Consider the following 9422-nt stretch of genomic DNA (forward strand, 5'->3'; position numbering starts at 1 on the left):
AAAAAATGGATTTTGAACTCTGGACTTCAATCCCCACAAGCCCTTGCTCCACTTACCCAAAATGCTTTGCAATCTCACTGAATTCTCAGGTGGGCCGAGATTGAGAAGGGATTTAACCTGATTGCAAAGGCTTTTGGGTTTGCTTTTGGACTTCTGTTTTGGAGCAGACCCGTCTCTTCCACGATGTGAGATTATCTTGCCTAGGCCTCTCTGGCCTAGGCATGTGTTTTCTTATCCTGTATTTTCTTTAATCCTTAATCTTTAATAAACCTCATAAAAATATAATACTCCTTGCAGAGAGAAACTAATTTCTACCTGCCTCAGTCTCCCCCAAATTTTAACTGTTACAGTTTGAAGTCACAGGATCTGGATTTGAAGCCTCATTCTCTTATTTTTTTAACCCTTATCTTCTAGTTTAGAATCAAATCAAAGAAAGAAGAATGGCATGAGCTAGGCAGTCGGGGTTAAGCATCTTGCCCAGGGTGTCTGAGTGCCTCCTCTTTTATATTAACTATGTGATCTTGGGCAAGTCATTCCCTTTCTCTGGGCCTGATTTTTCTCCTCTGAAAATAATGGAGTTAGACTAGACAGATTCAGACCTTTCCTACTCTAAGCCTTCTGATTCCAAGATTGTCTCCCCGCTTTCCATGTCACTTCTGAAGTTCTGAAGACCTTGGAGCCCCTTTTTCTTGAGGTTAAAGACTCCAGAAGTGGCCTCATCCAAGGGATGGCAGAGTGGTTGGAGCTGGAACTTGGGTTCAAATCTTGCCTCTTTTGCTGACTGTGTGACCTTGGGCAAATCCTTTCATATTAGGGCTCGGTTTCCTTTTCTCTAAAATGAGGATAACCACCTCCTCTTGCTTCACAGTGGTGGGAGGGGTGGGTAGTGAATGAGAGAATGGATATAAAATTTCATTGTAAAGAGCCCTAGACTAAAGGAGGCATAGGTTAAAGGGCTAATGGCTACTTACTAGCTCTAAATTCTTGAGCAAATTAGGTCTGTGGCCCCATCTTTAAATGAAGGTTGGACTGGGCTTTCCATTCACTTCAGACACTAACTTTCTGTGTTCTAAGATCTTTGGTAGTGCCAGTTAAGTTCTGCCACCAATTTACCTGTGTGCCCTTAGGCAAATGACTTAACCTCTCCCTGCCTTAGTTTCCTCATCTGTAAATTGATGAGTTTGACCTAGATATCCTCTGATGTCTCTTCCATCTTTTAAGTCTATTTTTCTATGATGTCCTCTGTTCCAAGATTCCTGCTAGCTCTGGCATTCTATGCTCTAGGTTCCCTTTCCTTATCTGACATTCTCTGTTCTGAGGTCTCTCTCAGTTCTGAAAAACTCTAAGCATATAAAAACTAATTGCTGATATTTTAAAAAATTATTATTTCTTTTTTCCTCCCCAGTAATGTTTTGTTGTATTTTCACCCAAATAATATAGAAATAAGTTTTTAAACTTAAAAATAAAACCTTTACCTTCTCTCTTAGAATCAACACTGTATATTGATTCCAAGGCAGAAGAGTGGTAAGGGTTAGGCAATGGGGGTTAAGTGACTTACCCAGGGTCACACAGCTAGGAAGTATCTGAGGTCAGATTTGAACCCAGGACCTCCGATTCTAGGCCTAGTTCCCAATCCATTGAGCCACCTACTTGCCTCCAAAATTAAAAAAAAAATTCTTTTCTGACATTTTGCCATCCAAATTTCCTCTCCCTGCCCCATATGGTAAGCAATTTGATACAGGTTTATTATTATTATTTCTAAAGTCCCTCCCAGAGAATTTGGAACTCAAAACACAAATGTTAAAAAATTGCCTTTACATATAATAGGGGAAAAATAAAATATGGCTAAAAAAATAAAGTCCCTCCCAGCTCTGGTATTCTGTCTTTTAACGTCCCTCTTACCCCTGACATTCCACTTTAGTGGCCCTTGACAGCTCTGAATTTCCATATTCCAAAGTCCAGTAGAAGAATCTATGTTCTATTATGGAAGGAGAAAATAAAAATGGAGGGACAGGAATGACAAGAGAAATGCATCATGGCACTGGCTGTTACAGAACACCTGATCAGACAGGACTGGTGGATGATTTCCAGAGGCAGCAGACAACTGGCCTGGAGGTGCTCCAGAGTAGTGAGAAGAGTCCCTGATTATCCGGGCATCACCCACTAGAGCTCTGTGCTAAAAGCCGACTGACTGATCAATTCTTGATTTGCCTCAATTACAATGTTTTCCTTCAGAAGGAAGATGGAGCAGCAAGGGAACTGCTATTCTTAACCTGACACTGACCAAAAAAAGGAGGAAGTGGTTGCTGAGGTAGAAATTAGGGGGAACCCTGGGAGACAGAGAGCACTCCATCCTGGAAACAGATAAAGACGGGAAAGCCTGGCATACCCCGACACAGTCCACATTTTTTGAGAGCTGATTTCAATGTCTCGAGAAAGGATAGGTAGCCTCAGAATCCCTGGTTTAATGATGTAGAGGGGAAATTGATTTCTAAAGGATGGGAACCTCTCAAGAGTAAAATGTAAAGGTTCAAGCCTAAATTCTATTAATAATGAATAATGGGGGGGTTACCCTAGAATGTGAATCTCAAAAAACACTAATGGAGGGGCGAGGGTTTAGCATCTTGATTTTGGAGTCAGGGGATCTGGGTTGGAGACTTTCCTCATCTTTTTACTGACTGTGTGACCTTGGGTGAGTAATTTGAGCTCTCCAAGTAGCAGTCTCTTCATTTATAAAAAATGAGGGGGTTGGAATTGAGAATCACTGAAGTTCCTCTAAGCTCTAAATCCCATGACCCACTTAGATTTTTAAAAGTCATTCGGAGAGTAAATAAGCAACCCAAGGAGGAAGAGAAAAGGACACAGCTCTAGAAGACTCAGGCTAGGAGTGTGGGCATCCAGAAGGATGCCAGGCTTGGGATAAAGGCCAATGACAACAAAAAACCATCAAAACTATTCTGGAGGCAATAAACCTCTAGGGGAACATCACAAGGCTCTGTCCTTGGCTCTGTTCTATTCAGCATTTTTATCAACGTTTTGGATGAATACAGGGATGGCAGCAGAGCTTGGAGATGACATAAAGCTGGGAGGGACAAATGATATACTGCATGACAGAATCAGGACCTCAGAATTTCCGAACAGCTTAGAACAATGAACTAGACACTTAAATGTCCATTTTTGTGGTAGGATGGAAAGAGCATTGAATTTGGAGTCAAAAGACCTGCTTCTGTGTCCCAATCTGCCACTTGTCAGATGCTGGGACCTTGGACAAATCACTTTATTTTTCTGGGTCTCAGTTTTCTCATCTGTAAAATGGAGATACTAATACTCTCACTATCTACCTTATCAGGCTATTCTTGGGAGGCAAGTGCTTTATAAACCCAAAAGCCCTTAGGATGCTTCCGCCCCCCCACCAAGAATTGAATTCAAAGAGATGACATGTAATAGTGATGAATGTAAACTCTGGGGATGGGCTAAAGAAATATCAACTCCAGAGTGGAAGAAGGGGTGGTTTAGACAGCCAATAGTTCATGTGATAATGGGGCTTTGGGAAGCCTTGCAAATTCATTATGAGTTCACTGTATGGAAGTCAAGTGGTTAAAGAAGGGAATTCATTTTAGGTTCCATTAACAAGGAGCACGGGGTTCAGAAATTGGAGAGAATAGTATTGTTGGGCTTTTCCCAGGTCATGACACACCTGGAGAATTTAATTCCGTTCTGAGCATTTTATTTAAGGGAGGGCATTGAGACTGGGGAATGAATTTAGGAGAGAGCATCCAGGATGGTGAGAGGACTGGATGCCCTACGGAGAAGTCTTTTAAGGAACCAGGGATATTTAGACTTCGGGGCAGCACAGTGGATAGAGAGCTGGGACTGGAGTTCAAATCTAGACTCATAAGCTGTGTGACCTTGAGCAAGTCACGTTACAATGCAGTTTCCTCATCTATAAAATGAACCAGAGAAGGAAATGTCAAACCGCTCCAATATCTCTGCCAAGAGACCCCCTCCCCCCTCAATGGGGTCCCAAAGAGTCAGATGTGACTGAAATGACTGAACAACACACAAGACTTGTGGGGGGAGATCTCCAGTTATTTGAAGGGCCATCATGTAAAAGAGAGATGAGACTGAAAGCACAACCAATCTCTTAAATATTTATTAAGTGCCTCCCATATGTCAGCCTGTATAGATGCTGGGGACACAAGTGCAGAAGAGAAACTATCTTTGCTCTCAAGGAGTTTCCATTTGACTTGAACTAAGAGCAAAGGGGAGAAGCTGCAAAATGGAAAGTTTTGAGCTGACAGAAGGAAGATCTTGCTATGATTCTGTGATTCTAAGGGCCTTTCTGGCTCTGACATTCATTCCTCCAGAGTGCCAGAGTCCCAGATTTGGAAGGGACTCAGACGGCATTTAGTTCCACCTATAATCCATACCAAGAATGGTTATAGATTCCCTTAGAAGTCATCATCTGGGGCAGGTAGGTGAGATTGAGAGCCAGACTTAGAGATGGGAGGACTTGGGTTCAAAACTGGCCTTAGACACTTTCTAGCTGTGTCACTTACCGCCTTACCATTTTTCTTCCTTCGAGCCAATACACAGTACTAACTCCAAGATAGAAGGTAAAGGTTTAAAAAAAAGAAGTAATAATGCAGTCTTTGCTTTAAGTCTTCCAGGATGAAGGAGTACACTGTCCCCCAAGATAGTTATTTCCAGTATGGGGTCATGGAACTGTTTATAAAGAGCACTGGTTTTAGGATTAGAGGTGCTGAATTCAAATTTTTCCTCGTTCACTTTCTGGGAATTTCCTCATCAAGAAAATGAAGCCATTTTACAAGAGAGCCTCAGATGTCCCTTCCTGCTCTAGATTTAAAAGCCTATTATTAGAAAATTCTTTCTATTTCCCTGTAACTTCTCTCCCATAATTCCCAGTTTTGCCCACAACCCTCCTCTCTTTCTCCAAGACAACCTTTCAAAGACTAGAAGGCAGCTATCACTTTCCTCCTAAGTCTTCTCTTGTCTGGATAAAATATCACCAGTTTCTTCAACTGATCCTGATATGGCAAAGTTTCCATTCCCCTTTCTAGCCTGGTCACTCTTCCCTGGCCTAATGCCAGCTTGTGCCCTCAGAACAGAGCACTACTGCTAGGCAGAGGACAGAGAGCTCCACTGATAATTGTTCCAGCTTAGAAGGGATCATTTTGTGGCAGCTTCATATCACATCACACAGACGCTTTAGGAATGTTCTATACCATGCAGGACTTTTGAAAACAGGTTTACAAGATTATTTCAAAGATGAGGAAACTAAAACCTAGAAAAAGAAAGGGAACTGTCCAAGGTAAAATGCAGCTGGTAAATAGCCTCCAAATGCACAGTTCTTTTTACTATCCCTTTGGTACTTCTTGCTTTTTTCTTTTTTAAATCCTTCCCTTCCCACTTAGAATCATTACTGTGTGTTGGTTCCAAGGCAGAAGAGTGGTAAGGGTAGGAAATGTGCGTTAAGTGACTTGCCCAGGGTCACACAGTTGGGAAATGTCTGAGGCCAGATTTGAACCGAGGAACACCTGTCTCTAGGCTTGGCTCTCATCCACTGAGCCACCTAGCTGCCCCCTTATATTCTTTTTTGTTTTTAAGATTTTTTAGAAAATGAATATTAACTTGTTCAACCCTTGCTTGCCAATTTAGAATTAATGCTGTGTATTGGTTCCAAGGCAAGAGCAGTAAGGGGGTTAAGGGACTTGGCCAGGGTCACACAGCTAGGAAGAATCTGAGACCAGATTGAACCCAGGATTTCCCATCTCTAGATCTGGATCTCAATGCACTGAGCCATCCTGCTACCACTACCCTGATTTCTCTTTACTGTGAACCTCTTGATAGTGAATTCAGAAAAAAATAGCCTGGTACCAATTCATGTCTTTGTAAGGATGTGGGGGGAATTTTTAGGGGTCAGACTGTTAAGTTGCAGTATTCTTATTTTTATGGTGGTAGAAAATACCGTTTCTATCTTATTATTTATAATCTGGTCTGAGGCAGGACATAGGCCAGCATTGTGGGTAGAATATCCTCTAACTCATATTGGTTAATTGCTTGATGGTGTGTTCATGGCTTGAAAAATGGATTAGTGGACTCAGGTGAGAAGTCTCAGGTTGGCCTATCACATGTACATGGAGGGTGTTCTAGGATAGGGCACCATTATCAGAAGGGAATTTGGAAAAGGGCAACAGGAAGGGCATTGGCTCCACATCAGGAAAGAATCATAGATCTAAAGTGAAAAAGAACCTCAGAGACCATTTAGTTCAACTATCCCATTTTACATATGAGGTAATTGAGGCCCCAAGACCATATACTGGAAATATGTTTGCCAGGAGTAAATTTTTGTGGTTCAGTTGTGTCTGACTCTTCATGACCCCACATGGGGTTTTCCTGTTAAAGATGCTGGACTGCTTTGCTCTTTCCTTCTCTGGCTCATTTTACAGATAAGGAAACTGAGGAAAACAGGGTTAATTGATTTGTCTAGGGTCACATAGCTGGTATATGAGGCCAATGATACTTGAATGGTTTGCTATTTCATTCTCCAGCTCATTGTACAAATAGGTAAGTCAGGTCTCTAAATCTCTCTGAATGTCAGTTTTCCTCTCTGTAAAATGAGAGGGTGAGATGAGATGATGTCTTTAGTTCCTTCCAGGTCTAATGGTCTATGATTCTCTGTTGATGTCTCATTCCCTTCCCCTGGTGTATTATTTCTAAATATATATATTCTCCTTTCCTTTGTAAATAAGATCTCTAGGATGTGGTAAGGGAAAGGGGGGAGGTGCCAATATTTGGCATGGCAATGGGAACAGAAGTGGGGAAGTCATAATAATGCCAGAGCAGAGGCTGCACATCCCTGAAACTAGGGAGCCGGTTAAACCCAGGAACTGGGGAGGTCAGGAAATCAAGGAGACTCAAGTAAGGGTTCAGAAATTAGCAAGAGACCTTTGTAGAGGGCCCTGGATCAATAGATGGAGGAAGCCAGAATCCTCAGGAAGCTGACACAGTTCACTGAAGAGTAAACCTCAAGGCTGGATACTGAGTAAACCCTCTTCTCTTTCTTCACCCTGGAGAATTTTCTAGTAATTGGAGGGCTCCAAAAGCAGAATGGGCAGGAGGTCCCATGATCCCTCCTCCCCAAGTCTTTCAGCAAGGCTGGATGGCCATTTATCAGGGATTTTTTTGGATATTGATCTACTCCTAGAGGACCAGACAACAACAAGAGGGCTGTATCATTTGATGACTCCAATTCTAGCCCAACTTTTCTCTCAACCAGTAAGGAAGCCTCCTGGTCAAAGTCAGTTTTTATCTCATTTTTCAGGGAGGGATTAGATGGCTTCTAACTTCCAGTTTAGGGATTCAGTATGAATTCTCTTTCTAGTTTTGTCCCTGCTTCCAAAAGATGTGGAGAAGATAGAGGGTTAATTTTTAAAAATCAGTATCTTTTGTTCTTAAATCACCTAAAAAGTTCCCCTTTATCCATCCCCTAGACCTTGGGAGTAGCCATAGTTCCAGTCCAGCATCTTCAGCCATCATCCTGGGAAGCAATCTCTAAGGAGTTGCAGCCTGGCAACCATTCTTGCTGCTACTTTGACTTCAGCTCTGAAGACCCAGAAAGGAAAGTTCTTGCTCCCCAAGTCCTGGGCCCCATCAGATGGTTCCACATCAGAAAACAGAAGTGAGTTTATCAGTGGAAATCACATTAAAGAAGAGGCATTACCATCTGTTTTTCTACTGCACCCTAAGGACCACGGGACTTCTCCATCTCATTTGCAGCCAAAACCTACCATATGTAGGATGTCCCCCATTAGAGCACAAGCTCCTTGAGAGCAGGGGCTGTCTTATTTGTCTATTTGTATCCCCAGCCCTTAGCACTGTACTTTGCACATCATAACTGCTTAATAAATATTCCATTCATTCACTTATCCCTTGTCATAGAATTATTTCTCAAGACAAAAATTTTAAAAATAAAAAGAGGAAGATGAGAAAAGAATCAGCAAAACCAATCAGTACACTGAAAAATAAAATACACTAAAGTATTAAGTACTAAAAGTACACTAAAAATAAACCAGACAACATATTTGCACAGACCTTCCTCCCTCGCCTCCATCAAATCTGCAGAGGAGCTGGGTGAGGTGTCTTCTCATAAGAGATAATCATATTAGTTCAAATAGGGCAGCAAGCCAGGGAGCTATTTTATAGAGAAGGAGGGAATCACTCCACCTACTCATAGGAAATGGCTTATTCTAGATAGACCTGCTAATTTCTTCCTCTGGTAGGTGTCTATTCCTTTTAGATTTAGAACCACAAAGGCCTGAGCTTCATTCTGTTTTGCCTGGATCACAAGGTTTTAGCATCCAGAATTGTCAAGGTGGAAGACTTCATAGGGTTTAAAAAAGGAAGGGACTTTAGAGACCATTAATCCCATGTCACCGATGGCAAAACTGAAGCTCAGAGAGAATAAACTTTTAGCCTTGGAGATTACAGGTATTAACTGATAGAGCCAAGATGCAAGCTATTTCTTCTACCTCTGAACACAGTCCCCCCCCCCCTCCCCAATTAATACTACACTGTCTCATGGAAAAGAAGTCAGAAAGCTAGGAATTAGGAAAGAATGAGTGAAACAAACAACGAAGACCAACATTGACATGGATACTTGCTTATTGGCTGAGAGTGAGCCTGCATTATAAAATGACCCAGTGAGTTTGAGCTAGAGGAACAAAATGGCCCAATGGCAATTAATTGTTCTGAGATGGAAGAACACTTTTCTGGCCAGGAAGGTGAGCAGGCAGTTCTTTGTTGGGAGAGGCTTCTACACTAGAACCCTTCATTTGCCCTAAGCACAAGGAACCTTAATTCAAGAATAAATTAACAATAAAATCAATAATCAAGAAATTAAAAGCAAAGCAAAGTCGTATTATGCCAGTCCATCTGGGACCAGCCAGCTGGGCTTAGAATCAGACCTTCAAACCTTGTGTTGCCACTTAATAGCTATGTGACTTTAAATAAGTCTCTTTTCCTTTCTTTTCTTCTTTCCTAATCTATAAAATGAGAGTCATGTTAGAGGAATTCTGGGGTCCCCTCCAGCTTTAAATATGTGGTCCTATGATATGTAGACTATTGGGAACAGATGTACATGATTTGTTTTGCAAATTTAAAGTGATAAATATATGTAATATGTATATATGATATATATACTCATATGTACACATACACATATGTATGGAAGATGAGAAAGAAATAAGCAAGACCTATCAATATATAATAAAATTTAAAATATATTAAAATATGGCAACATATTCAATATTCTAAGCACCCTCTCCTTCCTCCCCTCCACTTCCTCACCCCCACCCCAATATGCAGAGGAATTAGGGGACATGTCTTTCTTATCATAAGAG

The 9422-nt window shown here is 41.5% G+C and overlaps 1 protein-coding gene across 2 annotated transcripts in view; it reads right to left on the reverse strand.

The window, feature by feature from the left end:
- Positions 1-9422, reverse strand: part of SLCO2B1 (solute carrier organic anion transporter family member 2B1) — a 100697-nt gene that overhangs the window by 45733 nt on the left and 45542 nt on the right. The gene's annotated exons all lie outside the window — the stretch shown is intronic.

Source organism: Monodelphis domestica, chromosome 4, assembly GCF_027887165.1.
Source record: "Monodelphis domestica isolate mMonDom1 chromosome 4, mMonDom1.pri, whole genome shotgun sequence".
Lineage (NCBI taxonomy): Eukaryota > Metazoa > Chordata > Mammalia > Didelphimorphia > Didelphidae > Monodelphis > Monodelphis domestica.